This window comes from Aquarana catesbeiana, linkage group LG02 (genome assembly GCF_042186555.1).
Source record: "Aquarana catesbeiana isolate 2022-GZ linkage group LG02, ASM4218655v1, whole genome shotgun sequence".
Taxonomy (NCBI): domain Eukaryota; kingdom Metazoa; phylum Chordata; class Amphibia; order Anura; family Ranidae; genus Aquarana; species Aquarana catesbeiana.
In genome coordinates this window covers 610,059,893-610,072,906 of record NC_133325.1, presented here as the reverse complement: position 1 = coordinate 610,072,906, position 13,014 = coordinate 610,059,893, and the positions used below count along the sequence as shown (strand labels likewise).

General features: G+C 43.3%; 1 long non-coding RNA gene across 1 annotated transcript; it reads right to left on the bottom strand.

Moving 5' to 3' along the window:
- Positions 1–782: 782 nt before the first annotated feature.
- Positions 783–1,746, bottom strand: LOC141130040 (uncharacterized). Its single transcript, XR_012241961.1, has 2 exons — positions 1,543–1,746; positions 783–1,460 (listed from the first exon to the last, which is right to left on the bottom strand). It is a non-coding gene; the product is annotated as an uncharacterized lncRNA (long non-coding RNA).
- Between the last annotated feature and the right edge of the window lie 11,268 nt (positions 1,747–13,014).

Here is a 13,014-nt window from a genome sequence, read left to right as displayed (position 1 = left end):
CGACTCAATATTCCTGAAAGCAGGCCTCTACCCTGCACTGAAGAACCCAGCTTGCCATTAGTCATGGTGGCAGATGAGGCCTTTGGACTGGCTGAAAATCTAATGAGGCCATACAGTGGCACTGGTCTCAGCCGACAACAAAAAATTTTCAATTATCGGCTCAGCCGTGCACGCCGTGTTGTTGAATGTGCATTCGGGGTGTGCACGGCCAAATGGCGAGTTTTGCTGACATGTATGCAATTGGATGTTGACAACACCATTCAAGTCGTCCTGGCATGCTGCGTTCTGCACAATTTTCTGCGGGACAGTGACAGAAATAATGTTGAACAGGAGCCCATTAGACAACTTCAGAGGGTTCAATTTATGGACTTGCGTTCAACTGCACGTGTCATGAGCATTCGAAACCAATTTGCAGAATTTTTTGAAACACCTGATGGAGAGGTATCATGGCAGAATGATTATGTCTAAAAAATATTTGCAATACATCTACCTTTGCTGTCTTGTGTTTTTTGAAATAAAGCATTTCAAAATTTAAGTTTGTTATTTTTTGGTCCATTTGTCAACGATTGTTCTACAAGTCAATTTGACTCTGCCTTCGGGGTAAGCCTAGGCTAAGCCCAAAAAAGAGCAAGCTTACGCTTGTCCGAAGGCAGAGTACGATAGAGTCCTTTGCACTCTGCCTTCAGGGCAAGCAGAGTGCAAAGGAGTGCTGTTGTGCATCATATAAAAGACTTTTCAAAAAAAATAAAAAATTAAATAAAGGATTGGGATCACAACTGGTATTTCAAGAAAAAAAAGATTTTATTTTGTGATTACAAATGGTGATAGGTGGTGGTGGATGGTTGATTGCATTGGGGATGTGGGGATTGGGGACGGGGTAACGGTTGGGCCTGGCGATCACTCCCAAAATCTTGCTGGTAGCGGGGTAGAGGGTATGAGGGCTGAAAATGGGAGGTGGAAGGTGGACAATCAGCATACGCTTGCAGGCTATGGTATGAGGTCTGGGACGGCATAGGTGGTGGTTGGCGTGGAGGAGGGGGCTGATAGTGAGAGTGGGGTGCTAGCACTGCTGAGGTCCCAGGGGCCATTGGGGGATCATGAGAAACATTATATGGATCGCATGGAGGTGGCCCGCCACTCAATTTTGCATGTCTGTATTGCATTGCAATACCGTACATGCGATCCATACAAAGTTTCTCTTGGTCTCCCCCAATGTCCTCCAGGATGTGGTAAAGGCTGCGGCAGAAGCAGGCGCGTGGGTTATTGGGGTCTAAAAAGGCATCCATACTGCGCCTCTCCTGCCGCACTTCCTGCAGCAGTGCTAGCACCCTGTCATCAGCCTCGGGATTATAGCCGCCCCTCGCCTGACGTCCACGCCCACGGCCACGAACACCGCCACGACCGCGCTGCTCTCCACTTTGTAAACTGGCAGGAGACGGTGTTTCCACAGCCCTCGATTCCTGCAAAAGAACAAAAATGTTTACATTGACATGTACATGGACAGACAGACAATGAGATAGAAAGGCAGACCGAAGCAGTTACCTCATCTGTGCCCTCAACAACTCCCTCGCTGATCGGTCGTGGAGATCCAGAGGTGGTCATTGGACTGTTTGGTCTCTGAAGCTCTGTATCTTCCTCATCCACCTCTCCAAGTCTAAAATTTGAAGTTGTCCTGCAAACAATACAAATTGTATAAACGATTACTGCGATTACCCCTAACCCTAACTCCTAACCCTAACTCCTAACCCTAACCCCTAACTCCTAACCCTAACCCCTAACCCTAACTCCTAACCCTAACCCCTAACCCCCTAACCCTAACTCCTAACCCTAACCCCTAACCCTAACTCCTAACCCTAACCCCTAACCCTAACCCCTAAGCCTAACCCTAACTCCTAACCCTAACCCCTAACCCCTAAGCCTAACCCTAACTCCTAACCCTAACCCCTAAGCCTAACCCCTAAGCCTAACCCTAACCCCTAACCCCTAACCCTAACTCCTAACCCTAACCCCTAACCCTAACTCCTAACCCTAACCCCTAACCCTAACCCCTAAGCCTAACCCTAACCCCTAACCCTAACTCCTAACCCTAACTCCTAACCCTAACCCCTAACCCTAACTCCTAACCCTAACCCCTAACCCCCTAACCCTAACTCCTAACCCTAACCCCTAACCCTAACTCCTAACCCTAACCCCTAACTCCTAACCCTAACCCCTAACCCTAACTCCTAACCCTAACCCCTAACCCCCTAACCCTAACTCCTAACCCTAACCCCTAACCCTAACTCCTAACCCTAACCCCTAACCCCTAACCCTAACTCCTAACCCTAACCCCTAACCCTAACTCCTAACCCTAACCCCTAACCCTAACCCCTAAGCCTAACCCTAACTCCTAACCCTAACCCCTAACCCCTAAGCCTAACCCTAACTCCTAACCCTAACCCCTAAGCCTAACCCCTAAGCCTAACCCTAACCCCTAACCCTAACCCTAACCCCTAACCCTAACCCCTAACCCTAACTCCTAACCCTAACCCCCTAACCCTAACTCCTAACCCCTAACCCCTAACCCTAACTCCTAACCCTAACCCCTAACCCTAACCCCTAACCCCCTAACCCCTAACCCTAACCCCTAACCCCCTAACCCCAACCCTAACCCCTAACCCTAACCCCTAACCCTAACTCCTAACCCTAACCCCTAACCCTAACTTACGGTCTGGTATGGCTCTGCATATTTTGCCTGAGGAATTGGAGATTGGTGTGGTAAACGTGCTTTTTTTTGGTTGGCGCTGGTGCTCCGCTACGTGCCGCCTTGTCTTCGTCCGTGAGGTCCCTCCTGACACGGTCACGTAGGGACTTCCAGCGCCGCTGCATAATTTTACCTAAAATAACATGGAAAACAAAGGGTTAAATATGCAATCTTCATTTACATTACACACAAACAGATCATGCATTCAAGGAAAATAGACTTACTTATCTCCTTTCTTTCAGAATTTCTGATTTGTTCCCAGCCAGGGGTAATCGCAGCACATATGTCCTCCCAGGCTTTCACCTTGCGGATGTGGTCTCCATGCAGTGGATGTGCCACATCCCACAATTCTGGATGGGCCTGTACCGCATTGATTAATGCAACCTGAGAGACTGCACTAGCACTAGCCATCTTGGTGCCAATATCACCACAGTCACACGGCTGTGCAAAGGACTCTTGGGTAATCTAATGTCCAGACAGGAAATTCCTGTTTTTACAGAGATTACAGTGTCCAATCATCTCTTTTTAACCAAAAAACGCCGGAGTTAAAAAACGCGAAAAAACGCCGCGGTCGCGTTTTTGCGCGTTTTTGCGCGTTTTGCGTTTTTACAGCTCTAGCGCCGCTCCTCGGAACGCACTGGTCCTGGGTTTTTTTTACAGCTTAAAAACGCCTAGGCTATTTGCAGCTCAAAAACGTCTAGGTGGGCATGAATCCATAGACTAACATAGACAGGCGTTTTTAAGCTGTAAAAAACGCTAAAAAACGCGGCTGTAAAAACATCCATGTGCATGAGGACTTATATGTAAATTTAGTTGGTCATCTGTTCTGTACATGGTTCAGATTTAATCTATAGCTAAATTAGCTTCTGTTCCAACCTTGGTTGTGTTGCGTGCAGTTCCACTCTGTCGCCTGTAGATGTTGGTGTCACTACAGACCAGAGCTGAAAACTGCAAAGTGAGGTGTATTGAGTGCTCTTCTTTCTCAGAAGTAACTCGGCAGAGGTTGTCCCCTGCGGTGAATTCTGGGAGGGGGTATTTAAGGGACAGACGCCATATTTCTGGGTCTTTTTCATTCCACCTACTGGCCCTCCTGGCCGACAGGTATGTGCTAGGAATCCTACCTCGTGGTCCTCCGGCCCAGAGGACTGCGATGCTGCAGCGTGTGACTGGGCCCAGAAGTCTGTCTGGGGCTACTACAACTGCTGCGGAGATGGTCCTGTGCTGTCTGTCCTATGGGAAGAAGCTGGACAATTGAGAAGAATCCAGGGGAGGACCCGTCATGGAAGGATCATGCGGATCGCTGGTCTGGAGAGGGGCCTGGTGACTCAATTGGAGGACGCATCTTAAGTTAACCTACCTCATAGTACTGCCGGGTCGGCTTAAAGGTTCTGGTACTGTGTTGCTGTTGATCGAAAACTACTACATCCTGTGGCATAGGATCGTACAGTTTTGTTTCACTCAAGTCTGTGGCAGAGACTTTCTGTTTGTGCTGCGTACTGGTTGCTAGGTTAGTGAGAGAGGCCTATCCGGGCGAGCAAAGATTTAATCCTGAACCGAAGATATATTCATCCCTGAGATTTCAATTCCTTAGTGCTACACCAAGAAAAGGTATTTGAACTTCCCTGCAGCTCTTCTTCTACCTCTTTCCTGCTACTTCTTCCAGTTATCTCCCATTAAAGCATTGGAAAAGTACTCAAGTGACTGGTGCCTACATTGTTAGATGATAAGTTCAACGTGGACTCTAAATCTGGAATTGGTGACACTACAAGTAAAAAGGTGACGGAAACAGCCCGCTTTAAATCAGCAGCTCCACCGTGAGTTATTGCTACAATAATAAAAAAAGGTAATCAGAGTAAATGTAGTCAAAACATAGCCAGAGTTCAGGAACCGGAATGGATAGTCAGACAAGCCAAAATGTCAGGGAGAGAGAGAACAGCGTAGTAGAACAGCAAGCAGGATCTGGAGCCAGAATGAATGTCAGCCAAGCAAGTCTTTAACAGGAACACAGTAGAGCGTCTCTAGAGATGTGACCAAGGGGAAGGTAGAGATCATCTGGACTGGATGGCTTAAGTAGGCATGACTGATGAGCAGGATATCATCAACAGGTGAGTCACTGTGGAGAGATAGGAGCTGGCAATTAGCCGACAGCTTGGCGGCCAGCTCAGAGAAGGAGGACGAACGGGGAGATGCTGATGTAAACAGCATCTCCCCGTTCTGCCTAGTGACAAGTGTCACTGATCACGGCTCCCTGTCATCGGGAGCCGTGATCAGAGTAATGACACTGCTAGCCCATCCCCCTACAGTTAGTAATCACTCCCCTAGGACACACTTAACCCCTTCTCGCCCCCTAGTGGTTAACCCCTTCACTGCCAGTGTCATTTACACAGTAATCAGTGCATTTTTAATCGCACTGATCGCTGTATAAATGACAATGGTCCCAAAAATGTGTCAAAAATGTCCGACATGTCCGCCATAACGTCACAGTCACAATAAAAATCGCTGATCGCCGCCATTACTAGTAAAAAAAAAAATTATTAATAAAAATGCCATAAAACTATCCCCTATTTAGTAAACGCTATAACTTTTGCGCAAACCAATCAATAAACGCTTATTGGGATTTTTTTTTACCAAAAATATGTAGAAGAATACGATCGGCCTAAACTGAGGAAAAAAAATGGGTTTTTTTATACATTTTTGGGGGATATTTATTATAGCAAAATGTAAAAAATAATGCGGTTTTTTTCAAAATTGTCGCTCTTATTTTGTTTATAGCGCAAAAAAATAAAAATCGCGGAGGCAATCAAATACCACCAAAACAAAGCTCTATTTGTGGGAAAAAAAGGATGTCAATTTTGTTTGGGAGCCACGTCGCACGACCGCGCAATTGTCAGTTAAAGCGACGCAGTGCCGAATCGCAAAAAACGCTCTGGTCAAGAAGGGGGTAAAATCTTCCGGGGCTGAAGTGGTTAATGTACACACAGCACCCCATATTGACAGAAAAACACAGAATTGTTGACATTTTTGCAGATTTATTAAAAAAGAAAAACTGAAATATCACATGGTCCTAAGTATTCAGACCCTTTGCTGTGACACTCATATATTTAACTCAGGTGCTGTCCATTTCTTTTGACCATCCTTAAGATGGTTCTACACCTTCATTTGAGTCCAGCTGTGTTTGATTATACTGATTGGACTTGATTAGGAAAGCCACACACCTGTCTATATAAGACCTTACAGCTCACAGTGCATGACAGAGCAAATGAGAATCATGAGGTCAAAGGAACTGCCTGAAGAGCTCAGAGACAGAATTGTGGCAAGGCACAGATCTGGCCAAGGATACAGAAAAAAATCTGCTGCACTTAAGGTTCCTAAGAGCACAGTGACCTCCATAATCCTTAAATGGTAGACTTTTGGGACGACCAGAACCCTTCCTAGAGCTGGCCGTCCAGCCAAACTGAGCTATCGGGGGAGAAGAGCCTTGTGAGAGAGGTAAAGAAGAACCCAAAGATCACTGTGGCTGAGCTCCAGAGATACAGTCGGGAGATGGGAGAAAGTTGTAGAAAGTCAACCATCACTGCAGCCCTCCACCAGTCGGGGCTTTATGAGTGGCCCAACGGAAGCCTCTCCTCAGTGCAAGACACATGAAAACCCGCATGGAGTTTGCTAAAAAAACACCTGAAGGACTCCAAAATGGTGAGAAATAAGATTCTCTGGTCTGATGAGACCAAGATAGAACTTTTTGGCCTTAATTCTAAGCGGTATGTGTGGAGAAAACCAGGCACTGCTCATCACCTGTCCAATACAGTCCCAACAGTGAAGCATGGTGGTGGCAGCATCATGCTGTGGGGGTGTTTTTCAGTTGCAGGGACAGGATGACTGGTTGAAATCGAGGGAAAGATGAATGCGGCCAAGTACAGGGATATCTTGGACGAAAACCTTCTCCAGAGTGCTCAGGACCTCAGACTGGGCTGAAGGTTTACCTTCCAACAAGACAATGATCTAAGCACACAGCTAAAATAACGAAGGAGTGGCTTCACAACAACTCCGTGACTGTTCTTGAATGGCCCAGCCAGAGCCCTGACTTAAACCCAATTGAGCATCTCTGGAGAGACCTAAAAATGGCTGTCCACCCACGTTTACCATCCAACCTGACAGAATTGGAGAGGATCCGCAAGGAGGAATGGCAGAGGATCCCCAAATCCAGGTGTGACAAACTTGTTGCATCTTTCCCAAAAAGACTCATGGCTGTATTAGATCAAAAGGGTGCTTCTACTAAATACTGAGCAAAGGGTCTGAATACTTAGGACCATGTGATATTTCAGTTTTTCTTTTTTAATAAATCTGCAAAAATGTCAACAATTCTGTGTTTTTCTGTCAACATGGGGTGCTGTGTGTACATTAATGAGGAAAAAAATGAACTTAAATGCTTTTAGTAAATGGCTGCAATATAACAAAGAGCGAAAAATTTAAGGGGGTCTGAACACTTTCCATCCCCACTGTATAAATATAAATATATATATATATATATATATATATACAGTGGGGTTGGAAAGTGTTCAGACCCCCTTAAATTTTTTCACTATATATATATATATATAGTTGTGCTCATAAATTTACATACCCTGGCAGAATTTATGATTTCTTGGCCATTTTTCAGAGAATATGAATGATGACACAAAAACATTTGTTTCACTCATGGTTAGTGTTTGGCTGAAGCCATTTATTATCAATCGACTGTGTTCACTCTTTTTAAATCATAATGGCAACAGAAACTACCCAAATGACCCTGATCAAAAGTTTACATACCCTGGTGATTTTGGCTTGATAACATGCACACAAGTTGACACAAAGGGGTTTGAATGGCTAATAAAAGGTAACCATTCTCACCTGTGATCTGTTCGCTTGTAATTAGTGTGTGTGTATATAAAAGGCAAATGCGTTTCTGGACTCCTGACAGACCCTTGCATCTTTCATCCAGTACTGCAATGACGTTTCTAGATTCTGAGTCATGGGGAAAGCAAAAGAATTGTCAAAGGATCTGAGGGAAAAGGTAGCTGAACTGTATAAAACAGGAAAGGGATATAAAAAGATATAAAAAGACTGCATGTTAGAGTCACCAGAAGAAAGCCATTTTTTACGCAAATGCCACAAAGTATCCCGTTTACAATATGCCAAACAGCACAAAGACAAGCCTCACACCCTCTGGCACAAAGTCATTTGGAGTGATGAGACCAAAATGTAGCTTTTTGGCCACAACCATAAACGCTACATTTGGAGAGGAGTCAACAAGGCCTATGATGAAAGGTACAGAGGTGGATCGCTGATGTTTTGGGGATGTGTGAGCTACAAAGGCACAGGAAATTTGGTCAAAATTGTTGGAAAGATGAATGCAGTGTGTTATCAAAAAATACTGGAGAAACATTTGCATTCATCGGCCAGGAAGCTGCGCATGGGACAATGATCCAAACGACAAGGCCAAGTCGACCTGTCATTGGCTATAGCAGAATAAAGTGAAGGTTCCGGAGTGACCATCTCAGTCTCCTGACCTCAATATCTTTGAGCCACTCAAATGTGCAGTTCATACAAGACAGCCCAAGACTTACAGGAACTGGAGGCTTTTTGCCAAGAGGAATGGGCAGCTTTACCATCTGAGAAGAAAAAGAGCCTCCTCCACAAATACCACAAAAAAACTTCAAGCTGTCATTGATGTTAAAGGGGGCAACACATGGTATTAAGAACTGGGGTATGTAAAGTTTTGATTAGGGTCGTTTGGGTAGTTTCTGTTGTCATTATGATTTAAAAAGAGTAAACACAGTTGATTGATAATAAATGGCTTCAGCCAAACACTAACCATGAGCGAAAGAAACGTTTTTGTGTTATCATTCATATTCTCTAAAAAATGGCCAAGAAATCATAAATTCTGCCAGGGTATGTAAACTTATGAGCACAACTGTACATATATACTGTATATGTATATATATATATATATATATATATATATATATATATATATATATATATATATATATATATATATATATGTATGTATGTATATATATAAAATATTTATATACAGTATGTATATATTATACAATGTAACTTTTCCTAACTTGATATATATGTGACACTGAATACCATCTTGCAAGCAACACTCAATAAAATATTGGGATAGTTCTACAGGACGTAAGAGGTGATTTTAAATTATTTACTTTTTTAAAGCTGTTGCATGACTTTAAAATTCCATTGAGCTCCTTATTTCTTAAATTAAACTTGTTAAATTCCATAAGTTCCTAGGCTGTGGCTGAACCACTAACAAAGTGACCCAGGCTGACTTTAGTCTTATACATGCCCTGTTTAAAGACCACACAGGTTGCACTTCAGCAATAGTCACAGGTCCTGTATGAAGGACATGATACTCTACTACAGCTGGCTGGTTGCATGCGGAACAGCAGTGTAATAATAGCTGCACATGTTATGATCATTTCACTTACAACTCCTATATCCCCTACTGAGTTTATCATTGGATGTTGATATAATAATACCCACATGTGACATACACAATGACCTATTAATCTTTAATCGTAAGAAAAAAATGTCTAAACCATCATAAGATAACCACATATAGGAAAAGTTCCTGATTATTATCGTAGAAACCATCTGTTAGAACTGTACATCTACAAATGTAAACTGCACAAACTATACACCAGTCATGTCCAGTGAAAATTTACAACCCACTCAACAGTGGGTTATAAATGTGATAAAATATATATATGTGATAAACTATATATAAAAATAGCATTGAACCTATTACATTTTTTTATAGCGGAACTAAACTGCTCAAATATAAAAATTGCTATGAGGTAGAATTTTTTGGCAGAAGAAATATGCTTCAACACAGAAACCTTCTTCCTCTGACTCCTAGCAAATTTGTATTGTCTAAGTACTCTGTATGGCGCATGCGCAGTTCACTGTACGCTCCTGACTTATGGGGCCAAGTGCTGGGGAAGATATAACTTCTTTGTATCTATGCAGGGGAACAAAGGGAGGGCCTGAAAGAAACAGTGAGAAGATGACGGTGGTGGGGGACAAAGCTTAGCTTTTGAACATGGATCAGTCAGCCATGGAGGAAGGCATTCATATATGTAAGTGTGCCATAAGGTGAGTGGTATTGTACACTATGGCAAGAGCCCACCCTTATCCAGCAGACTTAGGTTCAACTTTAAATCAATGACCCCGGGGTGTATTTATAAATAGTTTGCAGAGCTATTCGCCCTGCCAAACTGCATATATATTCTTTCTGTATGAATGCTGGCAACATTGAATGTTACTAAGTAACTCTCTCTCCAGGTCAGATGTTCTTCATTCATAAGAGCAGTGCGAATCAGGAAAATATCTCATTATGGCCATTAAACGGAGCTGACAATCATTGGAAGTAAGTGTTTATTTACTATGATCATCCGCTCCATCTAGTGGTCCTAATGCAGTATATTTATGGTATTCTTATGACTGAAGGACATCCAACTTGAAGAAAAAATAGCCTAGTAACTTTAAATTTTGCCCAAATTCCTACAGAATGTACTTGGATGCAGTGACAAATAACTTTGCAAATTTTATAGTAAATACACCCCTTGGACTCATTTCAGTATGACAGAATGGGTTTGATTTGTCAAAAATGCAAAAGCACAAGAGCAGGGAACAAACACTGTAAAGCTAAATGGCATGTTTGCATTGCAGGTTCTAATAGACCCACAATCACCCAACAACCCCTAAATCCATTTGCCAGAGCATACAATCATGTTCAGTGCATATGTTGCAGCCCTGTTTACAATGTGCATTATAATATAACAAACTTCATAATAATACTGCTTTTTTGTGCCTCATATGCAGGTAATTTTGCTTACTAAAGTTATAAAAGCTAAACTAAACGAAAGTCTCCACTGCAGGTGGCGCTTAACCGCAGCAGCCATGCAGAGGGAGAGGAAATAATGGAAAACAGGGTTCCTCTATGGTTTCCTGAGTCACTGGGGCAGTGATCCGACTGGATGCTGGCCCCTCATATGACTCTTGCAGCCATCTTAGGTGTGACAGAGTCTATTTAAGACCCGGCCCCTGGCTTTGGCGTGCTTGATGTGAGTGGGTAGCGTAGGGAAAGGTACTCCGTCTGTTAGGGACAGTACTAGGGATAGGGAATGGTTCCTGATGAGGAGGGAAAATTTACGGCTGCATCTATCTGGATACCTTCCCGATTAGGCACAAGATGGCCAGGTCACATTCTGTCCCCCCTCAACAAACGCTGTTGGTTCGGTTGAAACCTACTTCTTCACGTCATTGGAAACTCTGAATATGATTGGCTGGGTAGCTTTCCACTGGGTCTTTTGTGAACTGTTGCTGCATTATTTCAATACAAGTTTTATATTGCACCCGACTGTGTGAATTAGTGCCTCCACACCACGCTGCACCCCACCTACATGCCAGTAAAAAAGCAGTCTAAAAATATGTATGTCATGCTAACAGTTCAAATAAGGCAATGTAAGTATCAGTTTATCAATAACACAAGCAATCACAAACAGCATTGTACGAAATCATCTATGATGTGGACAAAGCATTCATCTATGCACATGCTCACTGTGGTACCACACAAAGCATACAATTTGGCCTTTTTTACTTCCAGTGTATTTTTTTACCATCAACTTTCATTAAGGTATATCAGTACACACTTCATCAGGTATTGTACTAGCATCAAATGCAAGGTAACCATCAGATGTCAAATAGTCCCAAAGAGATTCGTGAAAATCCATTTTCAGGTGTACCATGATTTAGCCCCTGAAATGCATTGGCTATTGAATCAACTACATGTTTTGGAATAAAACCTTCCATTTGGAATTTACCATTCTGGTGTAGTGCACCAAATCTTTGATCCAACAGTTATAACGATTGCCAAAGGAGGTCTATGGAAGCAGCCCACACATCACCTAGATGCCCCATTGGAATAAATAGTAGTAGAGTATTGTGACAATACTAATCAAAGATACAGAGTAGAATCCACCCACAGTCCCAGAGCCATTCCATTCACCATCCCTGGGGAACCAGTGACAGTGGGAGCCTGTCATATATAGAAACAATAGAAATACAGAGTAACAGAGTCTCTTGCTAGCCCACCCCATATCCACTTATGTGCACATTTCTAGTGCTCATTCACCACTCTATTGCTCTGTGGGAAAATTGTTTGTAGGTACTGGAGGAAATGTGAACTCCATAATGCTGTGCAGGGGCTTGTGTAGCTAATCCCCAGCTCTGAACATGTAATGAGGAGGAGGACATCATCAACACTGTGTAAACTCCGACACAGAGCTTACACTAGGTTTGTTGTACAGCTTAATGGAGGAATGAAGTAGGTCAGAGTGGGCTAACAGAACAATATTGTTTTGCCCTGAATGGCCAAAGAGACATTTCAATTTCAAGAGTCGTTTCAATGAATGAATGAATGACTTGTATAGCGCTGCAAATGCGAACTGAATCACCTCAAGGCGTTTGGTCCATCTTGTGGGTCCAGCTTGTTAGAAGAGGTAGGTCTTGAGTTTCTTCCTGAAGGCCTGATGGTTTTCTTCCATACGGATGTTGGTCGGTAGAGTGTTCCATAGCCGTGGTCCTTGGACTGCGAATCTTCGTTCTCCCTTCGATTTGTAGCAGGATTTGGGAACGTGGAGGAGGTTTTGGTAGGTTGATCGAAGACTGCGATTAGGTACGTAGCGTTTTATTTTCTCGAATAGGTATTTAGGAGCGTTTCCATGAAGGCATTTGTGGGTAAGGCAGAGGGTCTTGAATGTGATCCGATCCTTTATGGTTAGCCAATGTAGGCTCCTCAGGGATGGGGAAATGGATTCCCAGGGTTTTTGTTCCTGTTATCAGTCTTGCTGCGGTGTTTTGGATGAGCTGTAGGCATGCAATCTGGTATTTAGGTAGTCCGGTGTAGAGGGAGTTTGCATAGTCGAGTCGGGAGTTAATGATAGTTCCAACTACTGCCGCTTTGTCTTCTTTTGGAATGAAGGGGATAAGTCTGCATAGCAGGCGAAGAAGATGGTGAGATCCGCTGACTACTGATCCAATTTGTGCATCCATTGACATTTTTGAGTCAAAAATGACTCCAAGACTTTTCATTTTGGTGCTTGGGGAGATGGTCTGTCCAAAGACGGTGGGCGGTGTCCAAGGGTTCTTGTTTTTTTGTATTTTGGTTTGCGTGTAATAGAAGAAGCTCTGTTTTGGATCCGTTG